At 40.8% G+C, this 20,475-nt stretch overlaps 1 long non-coding RNA gene across 1 annotated transcript; it reads left to right on the top strand.

The window, feature by feature from the left end:
* Positions 1 to 1,093: 1,093 nt before the first annotated feature.
* On the top strand, positions 1,094 to 18,452 carry LOC120519914. The gene is made up of 5 exons (XR_005631700.1): positions 1,094 to 1,208; positions 9,149 to 9,293; positions 9,492 to 9,562; positions 18,028 to 18,149; positions 18,351 to 18,452. It is a non-coding gene; the product is annotated as an uncharacterized LOC120519914 (long non-coding RNA).
* The last annotated feature ends 2,023 nt before the right edge of the window (positions 18,453 to 20,475 follow it).

Here is a 20,475-nt window from a genome sequence, read left to right as displayed (position 1 = left end):
TGAGTGTCCTCTGAGTGTCTTCTGCTCTCTTTCTGTGTCCTTCTCGACTCACTCATATGTCTTAACTGTTTGTATCGACTCGAGCCTGATGGGAGCTTGAATGCCGGGAGAGTCTGTGGTGAAATTATTAGTGGAAGAGATTGATTTATAAATATGTGGAGACATATCAGGACAGTCATCAGTGCATTTTTATGTCACATTTTGATATGAACCTTCTGACCTACACTGCAAGATTGGCTTATTATTCTCTTTTTGTAATTTGTCACCTGACAGACTCGCTGACGTTGTTCTTACAACAAAGACATTCAGTTCATTTGAGAGGAGGCAGAAAAGAAGCAGGCCTGGGTGGGCCATGCGATCAATGCCACCACAAGATGACGTCTCCTACCAAACTGGCCCCTGGAATTCAATAAGGTCAGCAAAGAAAGAATCCGAGAATCTGGACACCCAGAATCTTCACTTTGTCTCATTTTCAACATCTGTTCGTTCACGGCGGTTGAAAACCTGCACAGCACAGGAGGTTGCTGTTTTTCCTCAGACTTGATTGTAATTATTGTTGTTCATTTTTTCCATATTTACCATCGCTAGCTGGTAGACTGTTCTGTCATGAAGGACAGTGGCCTTATGTTGTGTAGTTCAGGTTAAACCTTTAAACTGAATACACCGTTAAGTGGGACCACATGTGGAAATGGACCTTCATGCCAGCTGCTCTTTGCTCAGCTCAGTCTCTTTCAGCCTCATTGGATTCCTCAAAATTATTTGTGCAGACCCCATTTGCTTTTTATATACGTACATCAAAGCTTCAAGTTTTAGTAAAACACAGGGCGAGATTTGCTAGCACCTTCTGATAAACATATTTAAGAAAGTGAATTCTGTTTTATATGAACACGATTAGGTCATCGGTGGTCCTCTTCATCTGGAGCTCCTGTCTATGACATGTCCTGCTGTCTCATGGTGGGTCGTATCTGTTGGGGTATTTGTGCTTCTGAGTCAATCAAAGGTTTGGAGTTGATTATCAGAAGTTTCACAGTTCATTATTTCTGTCATCTTCTGTCTCTTTAAGACTCAGGCGTATTCCTCTGGATGGCTGCCATGTTAAAGTCAGAGAAAACAAAGACGACACAGCAGTGCGATCTGAGAGTTTGAGCTGTGAAGATCTGACTTTACGACGGCTGACAGAAGAAAAGTGAGGACAAAAGTGGCAGCAGGTAAGTGAAAAAGTGACATCTGAACTGGACTGAGGTTAGTGAGCTGAGAATGAAAACACAAAGAAGCAAAAGACAAAGAAGACGAAAAGCAGACGCCATGTTAGAGCTCCGGCCAGCACGAGGTCACCACAATCAGATCAAAGACTCGCCCTCAGCTTGTGTGCCTCTCACCCTCAGGGAGGTTCTGCTGCACTGCTTTGCTTCTTCGTATTCACAGAGAGGCGCTGGCTACATGTCAGGGGTCACTTGAACTGACCACACAGTTACACAGCTAGTGACAGTCACTTGTCATGTCCCACCAGATGACCAGGACAGTAAGAACTGCTGGTGTGACACTTCATTGTGACTCAGACTGTGGCCCAGAGGGGCTCATGTTAGATGTGTGTGAAGTGTCACTGTATATATTGATAATGTCACCAATCAGAAGGACACGTGTACCCACTGGACAGACAGACAGTGCATGACCTGCAGTGCTTCAGCGCCACACACTGGCAGCTCACATCACACATTTGCTGAGGTCTTGTGGGTCCCTTCTTTTCCATCAATGCTTACAAAGTGAACAAAGATTTGTTTTTCTCTGCAGTCGGCAGATGAGGACATGGCAGCCGTGTTTGCTGTCACAGTTTTTAAGATGTTCCTTTCTTGTTCACGTTTACTGGTTCATTCTCACACTTGCTGTTTCTTTAATGTCTGTTCACATTTGCTCAAGTTGACTATTTTTGGTGGCTCTAATGAAATCCTAATGTCGTGTGTGTTGAAGTGTTAAAGATCTTAGTGTGCTGTACATGTTGATACCTGGAGCTGTCAATAGATGGCACTGTGATAATGACGGGTATTAGTTGTACAATGAATCAGTTTTGAAGTGAAGACGCCATTCGAATGACTACTGACGTCAGCCTCAGGCCCCCATGACCTTCTTGTCATTATAAACGGCCCACCTGTCTGCACCTTAGCTTCAGGTAGTGACCCCTAACAAGCATGAGATGCATTTCACTGCGTGACACTTGAAGCACACAACATTTCATTTAACACACACATTGTGTCCAGCAGGGGGTGCACTCTCCATGGATTGTGTTCTTTTGAATGAGAGCGGACTCGAGCCACACACATGGCGGAAATAATCAGAGTAGAGGACTATGGGACAAAAAGAGATAGATGTGTTTATGTGCTTTAAAATGTCGCTTCTTCTGCCAAAATACAACATATAATCATTTATGCAAACATATCCAGGCCAAAGAGAAGCCTTAGGAACAGTACAATCATCATCCGGTTCTTCAGTGTGGAGTCCTGACAAATGAACATCTTCAGTCCAGCAGAGTGGCAGGGCATGTGGAAGGCTTCAGGCTTCTCAGTGATTCTTTTCTAATATAAATAGTCACATATTTTGTACAATTAGTATAACATCTTATCAGGTTTGGGTAACTGCCACCTGAGCTGTGCTCTTCTCAGACCAGCATAGCACTTTTTACATCTGCTCTACTCATTCATGGCTTCTGCAGACTGTGGCCCTGGCCGTACATATTGATCAGGGCACATCAGACTGCCTGTGTGTCCTTCACTTGTTACTGTCATGGGGTGCTGCGGGGCCTTTGCCTTCATGCTGGAAGGACCGGGGAAGGAAAGATGACTAGCGAATTACCTCCCTAGAGCACTAAGTGGCTCCTGCAGGGCTCCATGGGAGTTGGAGTTTGATACAGGCCTGTTGGGATCTGTGGGCACCACCAGGGGGGGCTGCACCTGCTGCTGAGCTCTTCTCGACACACCCGGAAATCCTGCCAAAAATGCATCAATGAGCACCTGGAGCACCTCTGGGTGCCTTATAAAAGGGGCAGCAGACACCACTCTGAGAGGCAGAGTCGGGAGGATGAAGGACAAAGTTTGTGAGGGAGGAGTGGAGGCTAAAGGTCTGTGAATTGGAAAAGGAAGGAAGCGAGGACTGTGACTGTGCTTTTGGAACTGTGTGGTACTTGTGGGAAATGGGGGAAGGTGTTTCCCATGAAAGAAAGGAAAAATAAAGTGTGTTGTGTGTTGGAACTCGTGTCTCTGCCTGTCTGTGTCAGGTTTTGGTGGCTATAGGTGCCCTTAGGCTTCACATTGTCTGTCACCTTGTTAGTGTCACCCTGTCAGCTGGTTTGGGTGATTTCAGCTCCATGACCTAATAACATAATCTTCTTCTTCTTCTTATGGCTGCTCCTGTTAGGGGTTGCCACAGCGGATCATCTGTCCGCATATTTGATTTGGCAAAGTTTTACAATGGATGTCTTCCTGGCGTAACCCTCCCCATTGATTCGGGCTTGGGGCGGCCCAAAGAAACACACTGCTTTGTGAGCTGATAACATAATGTGTTTGGAAAAAAGCTCTGCAGACTACAGTGGCACACTTCAAACGTATTACCACACAAATACAACAATATATATATATTATGGGCTGTACAAAAGAACACCCAAAACTCTAATCTGGCTTTAATGCCAACCATATAATAACAGCAACGGTGACAGAAGGAATAAACCATTAGAGTCAGTGGCAAAGGGCACAATGTGAGCAACAAAGTCACTTCTGCTGGTGTGCACAGAGACCTACTGCTGTCTGCCCAGTAAGCCCACAGCATCGTCAGGTGAATGAACAACACAAACAGCAAAGCAGACAAATACACAAGCTGACTGTCATCAGTGTTTAACTGTTCTGGTGTTCTTTACTGTAAACTCATTAATGAATCGTGTGAAATCCACTTGTTGAAGGGCATCAGTGCTCGACTGTCGAGTCTGTCCTGTTATATTAATGACCTCAGTCTATTTGACAGCAAGGCCTGCTTTGATAAAGAGCTCTCCACGCTGGCATTAGGGACCGGTCAAGATAGATAGATAGATAGATAGATAGATAGATAGATAGATAGATAGATAGATAGATAGATAGATAGATAGATAGATAGATAGATAGATAGATAGATAGATGAAAGGCACTATATAATAGAATATAGATAGATAGATAGATAGATAGATAGATAGATAGATAGATAGATAGATAGATAGATGGATTAAAGAGACTACATAATTAGTCCCTAGATGATAGATAGATCTATGGATAGATAGTATTAGATAGATAGATAGATAGATAGATAGATAGATAGATAGATAGAACTTTATTTGTCCCCACTGGGAAATTAGGCTTTTTACAGAAGTTCATAATTACATTAAATTTATATTATAACAAACAACACACGCTTTCAAATATACCCCAGAATCACCAAAAAGAAAGAACATTTCCGATTTGGCCGTTCCAGTCCCTCTGAGGTCCTCTACAGGCGTATTGCTGTTGGTATAAAGGAGCCCCAGTCGAGTTTCTTGCCACACTTCTGCTGATTAATTTGTTGTCTGAAAGTCCTCAGTGTTGTTGTGTCAAAGCAGAAATCAGAGACATTAAAGCAGAAAGAATTCAATGACATCTTGAGAACACAAACATCAGAATCACATTTATTGGCCAAGTATACACACATACAAGGACTTTGACTCCAGTTTTAATGACTCTCCAAGTATAAGTTATATAATCGACATACACACAACTGTTAATGACACACCTGAGATAAAAAACAAGAGAGTGAATGTAAATATATTGTGAAAGCCGTGGGAGGTGAAACCCGTCCGTCGAGGGTTGTCTGCCAAGGGCCGCAAGGCCACAACAGGTTCGCTGCATCACCAAGGCACATCATGAGTTCGCAGCCCCACCGCGTAATGCCTCTGACCTGACGAGGAGGACTATCTGTGCCTGAACTGAAGAAGCGAGCCAAGGCAGGACGACTAAGGATGTCACTGCTTGTTTGCTGTGTCTGTGTGTAGTGGAGTCGTAGCTCCCATTTCAATAAACACACTTGCTCTTCTTGTTTTGAATAGATTAACAAAGCTGATGTCATAGATGAGACAAAAGCCATACAAAGATTTGGCACAGCCACCTGTATAATGTTTCCTGTCTGTAAATGGAGTTTGGTAGTACAGATGTGTACAGGTTCGAGTCCAAAACAGAACTAATTGGTGAGGGTGAGATGGTGGGTATTTAAAGTGAGGGAGAGGAAGTGAGGTAATTATGACCAAAACTGGAAGTGACCTCATCAGGCTCATGTCTTCAAGGGCATCTTCTAGTCTGGAAGTGATGTCTTGGGCTCCTGACCAGAAGTGACGTCATGGAGGCCAGGTGGAATTTCCTGCAATGGGTCTGCAGTGGAAAAAAAGAAAGGATCAGCACACCTTGCCACCCACTGGTCTGGTGTTAAATCACCATCCTTTGAGCCCTTTACCTGCCTCCCATACGCACATGTGTGACAAAGCTCCCCACTCAGACCAGACCCATCAGGACGGGTGTTCCTGACCAACAGGTCGTGAACCCAAGAGAGGGCATTGGCATTGGTGTGTAGGGATCCTTTCTGATGAACAAGCGAAAACATGCAGGGCTTTAGGTGAAGAAACCACCTGGTGACCCGAGGAATCGACTACTTGTGTAGAGCCATCAACTGTAAAGGTGCAGGATCAGTAAGTACCCCAAAGGTAGTGCCTCAGCTGTGTCATCGCCCATTTGATCGCCAAGGCCTCCCTGTGCATATCTGGTTTCTTGTTCCAGCAGTTTCCAGTTCAGGAACATGACGGGGTGTTCAACATCATCAACATTTTGGCTCAGAATGGCCCCCAGGCCTGTGTCTGAAGCGTCCATCTGAAGAATGAAAGCTAAAGAAAAGTTAAGAGCTTTCAACATTGGTGGTGACGTGGAGGCCTTTTTTAAGTCACTAAATGCAGCGTCTGCTTTATCAGTCCATACCACAGCATTAAGTCAGTCAGGGGCACCACTCTCTCAGAAAATGAGGGAAGAAACTGGCAGTAGTAACCCACTAAGCTGTGAAAGACCTGGACTTGCCGCTTGGTCCTCGGACGGGGCCATGTCAAAATGGCGTCCATTTTGGAGCTTCACGGTACCTCAATCCCGATTTTGACTGGAGAGGCCTTTGAGGTCCTGAGAAATCTCCCTTTTTGAAAGGCTTGATGATTATGAGTGCCTTAGGCAGCAGATCTTCCTCCGCATAGCCATGATCCTCATGGCCTCAGAACGGCAGTTCCATCTGTGGCGCATTGACCCAGATCGCCATATTCGGAGACAGGTTCAGGACTTAGAGAACCTGATTGAAAGCTAGTTTAACTGGGACACCTTCCACACATACCAAACTTGTGAACGAAAAGGTAAAAGAGTCACACGTAAGAATGCATGAAAGTACATGTAGCACAAACATGTCTGTGCATTGTCTTATTGAACGTATCAAAGCAAGTGCAGACGTGAAAAACCTTTGCATGTCCTCACTTGCTCGCGGTGGGACGAGACAACGGATATTCGATATTAGCAGAATCTATCAGTCTTCTACCGTCATGCTTTCATAAAACACTATAAATTGGTTTGTTTGATGTGACATGTGCTTAATTGTGATTTAAACTTCAAGTAAGTACATTCTTTATGGATTTTTTTTTTATCACAGGGGCTGTCAAAATTGTTTGTTAATAAAAGTTTTTATTTCTTCAGATAATAATATGACTGAACCAAAAAAGAAATGCAGAGAGTACAGCTTGGACTATTTGTACTTATTTTGAATTTACATATTTATTTCATAAATGTCAAAAATGTAAAAAAACTCTATTCTTATTTGTTTGCTTTAATTTTCATTAGTGCAGGTTTCGATATTAAATGTTGCTCAAGATAATGCCATATTCTGTAATCCTTTTATCTTTTTCAATCAATAATTACAAGTAATTAAAATGAAAAGTTTGATATTTAGTGAAATATTTAATATTGAGTACTGTACAAATGTATTAATTTGAGTAAGTAAAGTAAATGACTGGGGGGTCGACGGTTTTAAAAGTTTTTGGTAAAGGGGTCTGCTGCCCAAAAAAGTTGGGGAACTCTTGGTTTAAACAGTGGCATAAACGGCAAAAGGAAGTTGATCGAGTGACATAGCGTGTCTGAGAAACTCAAAAGTTCAAGTTCACAAAGTCGCATAGTGCCAAAAATAAAAAAGAAGTTGTCAGAAATCAAAGTCGCCGTGAAAAGGCCAGTCGTAGCCCACCATCTGAGTGTCATATGAAAGCTTATTAGGGTAGAGAGAAAAGAAAATAGGCACACAGTGGGGACAAAAGCATGAAATGTCAACTTTAATCTCGAAATTTCCACTTTAATCACGTAGTTTATTTTGTCATTAAAGTAGAACATCATAAACTTCATCTTAAAATCATTTAATTAACCAGTTTCTCAAATCCCATCGTACATAAAGTAGCACATTAAATGCTTTGTTTTGTATTTGATCTTCTATGTGCGTGAATCACTACGTGTTTCAGTTCTTTCTCTTTCTCCGACAGGACACAGAATCCATTACATTCGTGATATTACAGCTCTCTGAATAATTAAAATACTGAGAAGTGTACATGATATCATTTTCATGATCATAAGAGTTAAAGCACGTTATTAAACATGGGTTTCATGGCGCAGTGATTGTTCCTGCCTCATGTAAGATTCTTGCTGCGCGTTGTGCGACCTTTGATGAAAGAATTTATTGTAGCAGTGCTGTCTCTTTCAAACTTACTAACCCCCAATTCCTGTTCTTACTTTTCTTTCTCCAAATTCTCAATCGCCACACAATCAGCTCTGTAATAAACGTTAAGCCATCTGTAAGCTTAGAACCTAATTCTTCAAAATGTTTAAGGAACATTAAAATATCTTCGTAGTACATGTTTAATTATTCTCTCCATCTATCCTTCCATGGTCGCGCCGGCCCCATCAAGAATACAGCCGAGGCAGGAACAATCCGTGAACGGAGCACCAGCTCCTCGCTAGCGCTGCCGCACCGTGTCCTCACATGTTTATTAACAATATAGAAAAATGTGTTTTGTCAGATCACTAAGACAAGACAAAGAATATGAAAGTGATGACTGACTGAATCAGATGGCAATAAAAGGACAACGTGAGGTTCGTGACCACTTTAAATAGTCTGAGATTTTAGAGGAGAAATAAGCTCTGACTGCATTTAGAGAAGATGCTTTTGATATTTGAGTGTCAATGAAGATTGTTATCTAGCTGAGTTCCTAAGTAATTCTATTCAGTGACCATTTCTACCTCCTGCCTCAGAATAATGAGGGGTGAACATGAAGATTTCCACCTCTTCAAGACAAATCTCATTGTTCTTCTTGTCCTGATGCTTTTCTCTTTTACTAAACTACATTTTTGAATGAGTTCTTTACTTTGCTGCAGTAATCATTTTTTAAGTAACTGTACTTTTACTTGAGTAGCAGTTTGGACTACTATATCCATCTCTGAGAGTAACAATAAGAACAAGAATGGAGGAGAAATAAATAAAACCTGAAAGCAACAATAAAGTAGTAAAATGTCGCAAACACAGCGCTGTGAGCTTTAATGCTGTCTTTGTGGAAAAAAGTCCAAAAATGTCACCTCATTGTTCAAATCAAGAGTCGCTTGTACCATTTTGAGACTAAAACTGTTCTTGTGCTGTTTGCCAGACCATAATGATGAGAACAGTTTGTGTCCACCATGGCTGGGGTCTTCAGTAGGCCGCTGGTTTTATTTCACTGTCTTCTGGAATCTCTTCGGATGACAACATGTTAGACTCATTCACTCTGTGAAGATCTTACAATCCTAGCAATGGCCATTGTGAACTGGAAAATCAGAATAAGAAGAAAGATCTTCAGAAGTAGAAATTTAAAAGAACTGAATATGACTTTGAAATAAAGACTTCCAGTTCACTGTACCTGAACACACGCTGCACTTGTCCAGTTCAGAATAATTACACAATGTTCTGACGTAAGAACTTTCAGTTGTTCCATTTGATCATCCTAAGTCATGTTGTCTGCTTGTTCTTCGCTGACAAATTAGATCTGATTTGAAATTTCTTTCCCCCACAGCAGACCCCACGTCTGTCATTTAAACTGACCACCTGATCTGTGATCTAAGGAGCTGGACCAGGTCAAACATCTCAGTGTCAGCACCACCATGAGACTCGCCGCCTTGCTGCTCCTGCTGTGCCTGTGCTCTGCTGCGATGGCTTTGGTGAGTTTGGACAGATGACATCTGTACAGTCGACATCTTTAACATTTAGGAACATGCACAGGATAAACAAGAATGTTGAAGGTTTCCTGTCGGTTAAACTCTATTTAGTTTTAAACTGATTTGTTTTCCTCCAGCAGTCATCTCCAATCCATTTTATAATTACTAACATTGCTCTTTACTTTATATCTCATTTTTTAGCAATCTCAATCTCCAACCAACCCAGCAATCAAGTTATCTACTTCCGGAGATGTGCACCCAAAAGCTACGCGGTAAGTAGAAGTGAGATCTGCTGTGGAAAAATTAAAGTCAGTGCCATCTGTGATCCATCAGTCATGTGGGAGACTAAAAAGGGATTCACTCAAACAATTCTATCTCATTCAACTCTCAAACAAGTCAAACCAAACTTGTCATGTCATGGACGTCACCTTGTGTTGTATTTTCACAAATCTGAACCATCATATCAGAGGTGGCAGAAGTATAGAAAGTCTTTACGTAAATGACTGTACAGAAACCCACTGGTAAAAACACTGGGCACAAGTTGGAGTGCCAATCAGTAAAACGGACTTAAGTTAAAGTAGAAAAGCACACTTTGTGGCATTTGGTTAAAGAGTTAATTCTTATAATTCCTTGAATTGCACGAACAGCACACACTTTGATATGTAATCTATGGTTCCTTAAATTTTTCTCAGATAATTATGAATATTTTCTTAGATTTTTCAGGTAGGACAAAGAGAAATTACAAGGCAGGGTATTTCTACTCTCTAACCTTGGTGCTTTAATGCCATGTTGATTAGAATAAGCAAATGTACACATTTCTGTACATATTGGAATCGATTTCATAAATAAGAACTAAACCAAGCGAGCACGGGGCCTGTAAGTCCAACATCATTTTCTACCTTGTGCAGTAAAATAGAATGGTCAATGGTGTCAAACACTGCACTTAAGTCTAACAACATAATTACAGTGGAGTTTCGTTCATCAGAGGATATCAGAATGTCATTTACAACCCGTGTTAGTGCCATTTCTGTACTATGACCAGTGCGGAAACCAGACTGGAATTTCTCAAATAAATTGTAATGCGTAAGGTGTGACTGAAGCTGACTGGCGACTCCTTTTTCTAGTATTTTAGAGAGAAAGGGTAAATTTGAAATAGGCCTATAGTTATTTAGTATGTGTGGGACTAGATCTGACTTTTTAAGTAATGTTTTAATGACTGATACTTTTAGTACATCAGGTACTGTGCCATGCAATAATGAACTATTAATAATGTTTAGAATAGGTGCTGCAAGAACATCCATTGCACCTTTTGCTACTTTTGTGGTCACTGGATCTAGGGAACAAGTAGTAGGTTTCATTTTAGAAATTAAAGTCAATATTTCCTGGTCTATTATAGGATTAAAATTACTAAAGTGCTGAATGCAATGTGAGGCAGGGTCTGCTAAGCTAGTGTGTGAATTGGAATCTTATATTTATAATTTTCTCATTACAAAAGTTCATAAAGTCCATACTGATAATGTCTGTTGGTATTTTGCACTGTATATCTGAATTCCCATTTGTTAAATTAGCCACTGTTATAAACAGTACCCGAGAATTATTATTATTATCACCTATTATTTTAGTATAGTATTCTGAGCAAGCTTTAAAGAGAGCTTATTTATATTTTTTAACCTTCTCTGTCCATGCAGTTTGAAAGAAATGTAGATTTGTTGTTCTTCATCTGCACTCCAGTTTTTCAACACTCTAATTTAAGAGCTCGAGTGTTTTCATTAAACCAGAGTGATTTTCTATGTGCTTTGATAATTTGTGTTTTAACTGCGTCCAGAGCATCTCTCAAGGTCACATTATAATGTGATGTTAGTAGATCTAAGTTGTTTTCCATGTTTACATTTTATGTTAAATGGTTTTCTACAATTACACTCGACTTATTCAAAGTATAAATTTTAAAGCAGAATTACAATTTAAATGTCGCACTGTCTTTGTTTTAATCAGTGAATGTATTGTGTGGTAAGGTGAAGTCTGTGGCTCATTGCCTTTTAAAATAAATAAATCTCTTGCACTTGTGGCTTAACACTAGAACTAACAAAGCTTACGAGAAAACTCGTAAATCTGTCCCACCTTAAATCCACTCACCTCTCTCCATTCGGCATCTTTTGTCTTGTAAATGTTTCAATAATCTCAAGTAGCAAGCAACCTAGTATACCATCTCCTCCACACCACCAGAGAAACTGCAAATGACTGAAATCCAAATATCAAATAAGCATTTTCACAAAACTTACAAGTACAACAGAACAAATGAGCTTTTTTACAAGACTTTAACCAAAGAAAAAGAAATCAGGTTAGTGTGGCTTGTTATCCTGATTTCTTGGGTAATAAAGAGGTTAGAGCTGCTGAACTCAGATCGGAAAAAGAGAACAGAAGCCCTCTCTGCAAGAAACGTCCTACCACATATAAGAACAACGCAGCTGCACCAGGCGTAAAGGTAAAAGATGGTACTATTTGGACACAGGACGAAGTCTGGCATCATCCTGCCAATCAGTCTGCCCCACACTAATCCTTCAAAGAAACAGCACTGCTTACAGAGCTCACCAACGTATCGTGCAAACTCCTGTTTATGACTTGTGATGGTCTTTACATAAGAAGCATGTATATGTTACTTATATAAAAGTCAGATTGAATGTTATTTAACTTGACTTAATTACTAATCTTCCTACAGTGTAAAGTCACAGACTGCTGAACTTCCTTTGTTTGATCGACAGGGCATGCTCACAAATTACACGTGCAATTCCACGAAAAATGCCTGCTGACAATTTAGTATGAGAGCAATGGTATGAGAATGCAGTTAGACATTTTTTTGAGCACATACACCGTCCAGATCTAAACACTAGCATGGAGAGTCACTCGAGTACTGAAGTGTCTATAGCTGGAGGTGAGGCTGCCGTCGCAGACTCAAATCAAATGTATGTTTTTATTGTATAATGGTAACAATAAGAGCAGCTCACTACTCAAAACATTTATTTTGGGACACATGAAGATGTGAATCCAGGACCTTCTGAATAGGAGTCAGAAGCTCTAACCGCTTTACTACCCAAGAAGTTGGGATAACAAGCCACCCTAACCTGATTTCTTTTTCTTTGGTTGTAGTCTTGAATAAAAGCGCACCTGTTCTGTTATACTTGTACATTTTGTGAAAGTGCTTATTAGATATTTGGATTTCAGTCTTCACACGTTATACACTTCATGTCTACATTTTGTCATTAGTACTAAAACAAGGAAAAAGTTTGTCTTTTAGGTATGTGTTCAACATTTCTGTCATCCTACACAGATTGATCTTTGTAGACACAGAACACACATGAAATACGTGTGTTCCAAATAACGATATTTTTTTTTAGCCTAGGTACCTGACTCCCTGATAAACAAGGTTTCAGTTGGGAGAGGTTTTTGCAGTTTCTCTGGTGGTGTCGATGGGACGGTATAGCAGGCTGCTTGCTGCTTAGGATTATCAACACATTTACAAGACAAAATACTCTGAATGGAGAGGTGCTAGTGGATTTAAGGTGGGCCTGATTTACGAGTTTTCTCGTAAGCTTTGTCAATTCTTTTGTTAAGGAGGAGGCGTGGTAGTGTGGCTGGAGCAGTTCCCTGGCGCAATGTGGTGCAAAGTGGGGGTTGAGGGATGAAGTTCATGGCTGCTGAGTCTCTACCGATAGATATAGGAGAGCCGGGAAGATGAAGAAGGAGGTGGGCTGAGATCTGGAGGAGCCAGTGAGTGTATTTTTAACATCAGGTTTTAATGGATTTATTTATTGTGTTTTTATTCCCCACTATCCACTTGTTTTTATGGATTATTTATTTAAGGACTGTGAAAAAAAGGAGCTATATGAGCGTCGACCCGACACAGACTGACACGGGAGGCACAATGATTAAACAAATAAACATTTAAATTTCTATTTCTTCGCCTGTGGTCAACGCCTTCCCTGTTCCCAAAAGCACAACTCCACACAATACTTTTATGTCTCTTATTCTTCCTCCACTCTTCCACTGTAAGCTTCATCCTCCTGATCTGACCTGCATTGTCACATACTGGTAAGGGCAGAATCAAATTAAACATAACTAAGTAGTGATTGGAAATAAGTTTATTTAATGGAGTAATACTTACATTTTGAATTTCTACTTGTAGAGTTATAATTAAATCTAATGCTTGGTTATGATTATGAGCTGGAACTTGACAATCTGACAAAATCCTACTGAATTTAACAAATAAGTAAAACATTTGCTAAAAGTGTCAGTTTCTACATCAAAGTGTACATTAAAATCTCACATCAACACTAAGGTTTCATAATTTATAGCCAAATCAGATAGAAGGTTGCCAAATTCAGTCATGAACAATGAATATGGCCCTGGTGGTCTGTAGACTAGCACTATAATTTTCTTGGAATCTGCTTTAATATTTAAAATGAATGCCTCACAGGGTGGGAAGTTTTATTAGTGATTTGCATTTTGTCCCAATGAATAATTCCAAGGCCTCCTCCTCTACCTCTCAGTGTCTCTAGATTTATGAAGGAATGAGTATCCGTCTGGTGACACCTCAGCTAGGGGGACAGTGTCAGATTTACTTAGCCAGGTTTCAGTGAGAAGACACGGATCAGAGTTTGTACTTCATATCATTTACCAAAAACAGCTTTACTGCCAAGAGAGTGAATGTTCAGTAAGCAGCATTTAAAACTGTATAGTTCTTTCTGAACTGGTGATATATTTTTTGTTTTAATTTGAACTAAATTTCTATTACTGGTGCCCCTGGTGGAGGGTCTGGTTTTATCTCTTGGTCTAATTATAGACCTTATTTTTTGGTTATCAAGTAATTTAAGATCTGCGTTTTGCCTAAATTTACTGGATGTCCCACAAAAGGGATTATGGGTAACAGCTTCAGGATAGTAACAGGCGGGATAAACAACAGCCTGTGATTTAAGATCACATGACTACGGCCTGAATGGCGCTCTAATCAGTCAGCCAGGCCATATTTTGGGATAATACAAAAGATCCCCTCCAGTTAAGATGAAGATCATCTCTCTTGAACAATCCAAGCCTTTCCCAAAAATCATCCCAGTTGTTCACAAAGGCTGTGCTTTTATTTGTACACCAGGCTTCTAGCCAGCAGTGAAGGGAACTCAATCTTCTATAAATCATATCTTGGTAAGGAGACAGATACAATTTAATTTTGACATTCTCACCGTATACCAAGCATGTGACAATGAAGACCCTTTAAATTCTACCAAAGACGAGAACACTGGGGTCTGCTGACATGCCATACAGTTCCTCTCTGGACTCATGGGGTGAATGGTCCTCTTCATCTCTAGTAGAATTCTTCTTCATCCTCCTTCCTAACCCACTCAGACCTCTCATCCTCCCTGCCATGTGACCTCCTGCCACTCCTCCTGTCCCCATCCTGCGCTCAGCTACCAGCTGTCAGTATCATCTGAGTTTCTAAATATTTAAAAGTATTTAAAGAATGAATTCTTTAGTATTTTCCCTGTATATTCTACATGTTTGTTTTCTGACATCTAGTTTTGGCTTTGTTGAATAGTTTTATTACTTTGTCTGTGAAGTTAATGGATTTGATTTGGTCCTTCATCTCCTGATCCATCCATTTTCTTCTTCCACAGTTCTGACTCTGACTGTTTAAATGACGTTTACACACAGAGGTGCGCTTAGCATTAGGCGGCAGAACACAATGCTGGTGTCAGGTTTTTAGTTTGAGTTGAGATAAATTTATGGCCTTCAAAGTGTGCTGCATCCTAAACTAACAGTGTAACTTCTCTAAGTGGAGACATTTGAAGCCAAAGTAACAACAAATAAGCTGAGATCTGCCAATGAGTGTGTGTTGAAAAATAAATGTAATTTTTAATTAAGCAAGTTATCCTCCAACAAGAAGTGATAAGCAAAGAATCGAATGGGAATTCATTCCTGATGTGTTTTCTGCTTTTATTGTGGAGGTTTTGGATATGGAGGAGGATTTGGAGCAGTAGCTGGAATAATATTATCTCACACTTAATATAAGGGCTGAAAACAATTGATAAAAATGTGTGGATAAGTGCTGTTCAGTCCCTGTACTACCGGTGTCAGAGCTTGGTCCACATTGCCGGCAGTAAGTCGAACCCGTTTCCAGTGAGAGTTGGACTCCATCAGGGCTGCCCTTTGTCACCGATTCTTTCATAACTTTTATGGACAGAATTTCTAAGTGCAGCCAGAGCATTGAGGGGGTCCGGTTTGGTGGACTCAGGATTGGGTCACTGCTTTTTGCAGATGATGTTGTCCTGTTTGCTTCATCAGGCCGTGATCTTCAGCTCTCTCTGGATCAGCAGCTGAGTGTGAAACAGCTGGGAAGAGAATCAGCACCTCCAAATCCGAGACCATGGTTAATTTATTTCTTCACAAACACCAATGGCTGCCACAATTTAGTATTGTGTTGTGGGTAAACATCGCCATGTCAGGTACAGCAATACTGCCAATCGTGTAACGCACATTGCACAACATTTTCTTTGTCATTGTTCTGTGTATAAAACACTGAAGTGCACTTGATTTACAGTATGAGTTTTTAATCAAATTTATTTAAAATCTTTCATTTTTGCTCAGCACTACAGGAAGCTAAAAGGCACTTCATTGAACAAAGTGATGTTTGGACTTTACTGCTGTTTTCTCAGATTTGCATGTTTAGATTTTTATTACCAGTTTATGACTCAAGCCCGACTCTTTATTGTTCTTTTTCTGTTTATTTCTTTATTTTTTAGATTGTGACTGTATTTACAGTCATGTTTATAATTAATTTCATTACATAAATCATTTTAGAATAATGCTTCTATTATTTTCATCCAAATGTTTTTCATCTCCTAATGACATAAATTATTTTTAACTAATCTTGGTCCACTTCAAATCACAAAGCTAGCAGATTCTTCACTTAATACCCCAATTCCTCCACAATAGTCACATTTAGCCCACCCTGCCATGAATAAGAGCAAACGTCCTGAACGTGACAGAATTCTGTTTAAACATCGAGGAGCATTTGGAGAGCAGACATCCAGCCGTGAACTTCAGATGCTTCACTCGTCCACTGTCAGCTCTCACCACCATCTGGCCTGAACATGAGGTCACTTTACTGCTGACACATGGCAGGGGTCTTACATCGTGATGATTGTTGTCCTGGCCCAACTGAGTCAGCAGGTAGACCTCTTCTCTTCTCTATAAGTCGTTTCATTATTGTTAAAAATGAGGCTTGACGTGGCCATGTAACAATGAGATTTAATGATGAAGTGAGCCTTGTGTGCCCACACAGTCATAAGAGGGGCTCAGCACACCAGCCTGTGGAGTGCCAGTACTGGGGGTCAGCTTGGAGGATGTGACGCTGCCATTCACACATACTGAGGTCTGTTGGTTAGGAAGTCCAAAACCCAACTGCAGTGGCACTGAGTCCTAAATTGAGGAGTTTGGTCATCAGGTCTGCCCGTCCAGCAGAATTAAATGCTGAGCTGTGGTCAGTAAACACGACTCTGACAGAACAGCAGGGCTTTGGACTTCAATCCCAATACTGACATGTTGTGTCACTTCACCTGCCGGTGCTCCACATGGAAATACAAAAGAAATGAAACAAATTGTGTCTTAAATATTGAAAGTCACCTTAGATAAAGGAGTGAGCCAAACAATAAGTTTAGAGGAGACTTGTGTTCATACCGAGACGACACAAACGATTGTCAGCATTTGATAAGTGATGTGCGCTCGATGTCCTGATTTGTTCTGATGTGAGGACCCCCTTGATCAGGCCCTCCTCGGGGTCTCCAAGGTGTTTTATTGTCTTCTAACTGGGAACATTTCAGGAGCTGCTTGAACCTTTAAAATGTCTTCCCCTTTGTTTTCTTTATCAGGAGCCCTGGTGGTCTCTTACAAGTAATGATTCTTGTCTCCAGTCGTCTTTCTTCACATCCTCGGTGTCCGTGTTTGTGTTAATATAAACTGTTTCTGTCTCAGCCCCTTTTTGTGTCTCTTTGACTTTTTCCTTTTGTTAAATACGTGTATATACAGTATACAGTACAGTGGTCCGGAGCAGAGGGGGTCTCAGAGCAGGTCTTCAGTTTGAAGGGGTTTTTAAGTTTGGATTTAATGGCTGTTTTGGTGTTCAATCCAGTGTTATGAGGTTGGTGTTTTGTTAAATGTGAATTTCTCACATTGCTGTCTTTAACTTTAAAATAATAAAAAACTAATCATGTAAAAAACAATTCTCATTTTTCCTGTAGAAAGTTCAGTGCCATCACCAAGCCTTTAACATACTTATTGAGAATTAGAGGACCGCTGAATAGCTGAAGTCCATAAAGTGTGTGTGTGTGGACAGCCGTGGTGTTGAGGGCACTGAAATAGACAGCCTGAGCCTCCATACTGTGATGGGCACAGCAAGACAGTAAGTGGGGTCTGATGGAAGGAGGCTTTAATGGCAGCCTGCCCTCTAAATGGTGTTGACACGCAGAGGAGCCTTTAGCACGAGGTGGCAGGACTCTGTGATGGACAATTTTCATTTTGTTTAGATAAGGAGCAGGCTGTGTAATGTGGTGAATTATGTGGTGAGAATAAAAATGTGATTATTTACTGTGCCAGCGATCACACAACTAGAAATCATCTTCTCAAGGGACAGAGGAGACAGACAGGGATGGAAATGCACTCCTAATTTGTCATCTACGTTGAATCCTTACAGGGGACACATGAGAGTAGCAAGAGGATATGGAGGAGGAAGATTTGGAGCAGAAAGAGGATTAGGAGGGGGACTAGGTGGATACGGACAATACGGAGGATGATGTTTCAGGACTTGGTAAATTGGTAAGCATATGTGTGCTAAAGAGCAAATGTTTGGATGTATGGAGGGTTGATTAAATTACAATAGATTAGATAAGATAATTTTATTTGCCCCCAAGGGGAAATGAAAATTTTATAGAACTTCAACAATATATAAAATCGTTGAAAGTTCAAGGTCTCTGATTTCTTGGTACTCATTTGACCAGATGTCTCCTTCTCTTGTAGGCCAAAAGGACCAAACAGACCAATCATTGCCAAGAAAGAAGAAGTCAGAGAATGTCTATTAGTTTAGAATAAAAACCAAACCCATTGCAGCAAACTGCCTGGCTCCTTGTCCACTTGTCTGATTGCCCGTCTTTGATTGTCTACTTGATTTCTGTTGTCTTTGGTGACCTTCACAAGACCAGACTTGGTGTTATGAAAAGCTCTGAACCTGACTGGAGTGACTCCATTAGATTATCATTACCAAGAGGAGACAGCAGCTGTGAAAAAACAAACATTTCAAGAATTTAGAGAGAAATCACAATTTAGAGATAAGACAGAAAGAAACTCGGGTCAAGTCCATGTGTTTAAGCCCAGGCTGACCACTGCATGTTTAAAGGATGGAGGGACAGTAGCAATGGTAGGTCAACAATAACCTCAAAAGTCTCTCTGAAGAGACGAGCTGGAATGACATCAGGAGGGGAGGATGTGGGCTTCATAGTGGGCACAGTTTGGGCAAGAAAGGGAAGACAAACAGAGTCAGACAGTAAAGACAAATCGGGGACAACAAAGGGACTGAGGCAGGTGGTGTGAGAGAAGATCTCATCTCATCAGTTTTATCAGTAAAAATTCAAAAACTCCTCACATGCATCAGTGCCTACAGTACAGCTAAGAGTGTCGGAGTACGGAGTGTAACTTATTGTGCTGAACAGAACTCTAGACATCTGATCATTGGTAGAAATATCACACAAGCGTTTTGTCTCAGCTAATTTGACAGCCTGCTGGAATTCAGACAGACGGGTTTTCAGAATCTCCTAAGATGTCCGTCATTTATCTTTTTCCATCTACGCTCTGTTTTCCTACACTTCATTCTAAGAGTCTGCATGGAGCCGTTAAACCAGGGATGGCCTTTAGATGTGGAGGGTCTGATTAACAAAGCTAACTAAATGCATAAACATGAGATGAATAAGCAAAACTTTCAACAACACACAAAACATGCAACAACAAAATCAACACCACTTACAAAACAATTCATAGAAAACAACAAATCTATCTATCTATCTATCTATCTATCTATCTATCTATCTATCTATCTATCTATCTATCTATCTATATCTTTCATCTCTATCTATCTATCTATCTATCTATCTATCTATCTATCTATTTACCTGATTTGCTGTGTAAAATTCAGAGCAGCCCCTAACCCTAACTAATCAGTGCTCTCTTTCTAATCAATTCATTTTCTGAGGATGTCGGAGTTTCCAGAGTACAAGTAGTTAAAGTTCTGGGGTCAAGGAGAAGGAGGTGCAGTTTAATGTCTAACGTGACATCAAGTGACTCTGTCTGTATGGTCGACATCTTACTGACCAGTGAGTCCTCATCGTCAGACACTCACAGTTTGTTCATTCAGAAGTGGTGGACCCCTGAGTTAATAATGGAGTCGCACAAATTGCAAACTGAGAGGACGACACTTAAGTCACATTGTCACTCTGTGCTCCTACATACTGTCACCATTGAGGAGATCTTCATACTCAGTCTACATGTGCCTGTCAGTAGTGCTGTTCCAGCAGGACCACATGCCTGTCCTACTCAGCACGTGACATTCAGTGACACTCATGGGCCACAGCAGTTGTTCTAGTGTCAGCCTAAAGCACATATAACTTTGAGCCAACAGTGGCCCCTGCTGGTCAGACTGGAATTTGTAGGCCTGAGGTGTCACCACCCTCACTATGACCCAATTGGCTACTCAAACCCAATAATAATGGAGACCCTGACATCCACACTCATCCTGCATTCTCATCCACAAAGTCAATAACAGAGGTGCTACCCACCCACCCATCCTGTAAAGTTCATTTTGACCTCAAACTACAAACACAGAGGATCTGCACTTGTGGGGACATCAAGTGACCGGTCGAGGGTACTGATCAGTGGTCACATGGTGTCAGATGGCAGATTTTTACGCATGACTTACAATCAAGCCAAAACCCAAACCGTGGATAGAGGGGCTCAGTGAAGGAGGTGTATAACCTGTGCAGGAGGGTCATTATGTGTGAGACGCTATAAAATGACAGCGAGCCGGCAGGCCAGTCCAGATACACACCTATTCTGGGGCTGTAGGGGGCGCTGATGAAAGTTTCGTCATCGTTGT

The sequence above is a fragment of the Polypterus senegalus genome, unplaced genomic scaffold, assembly GCF_016835505.1.
Source record: "Polypterus senegalus isolate Bchr_013 unplaced genomic scaffold, ASM1683550v1 scaffold_4938, whole genome shotgun sequence".
Taxonomy (NCBI): domain Eukaryota; kingdom Metazoa; phylum Chordata; class Cladistia; order Polypteriformes; family Polypteridae; genus Polypterus; species Polypterus senegalus.
This window is presented reverse-complemented; position numbering and strand designations above follow the sequence as displayed.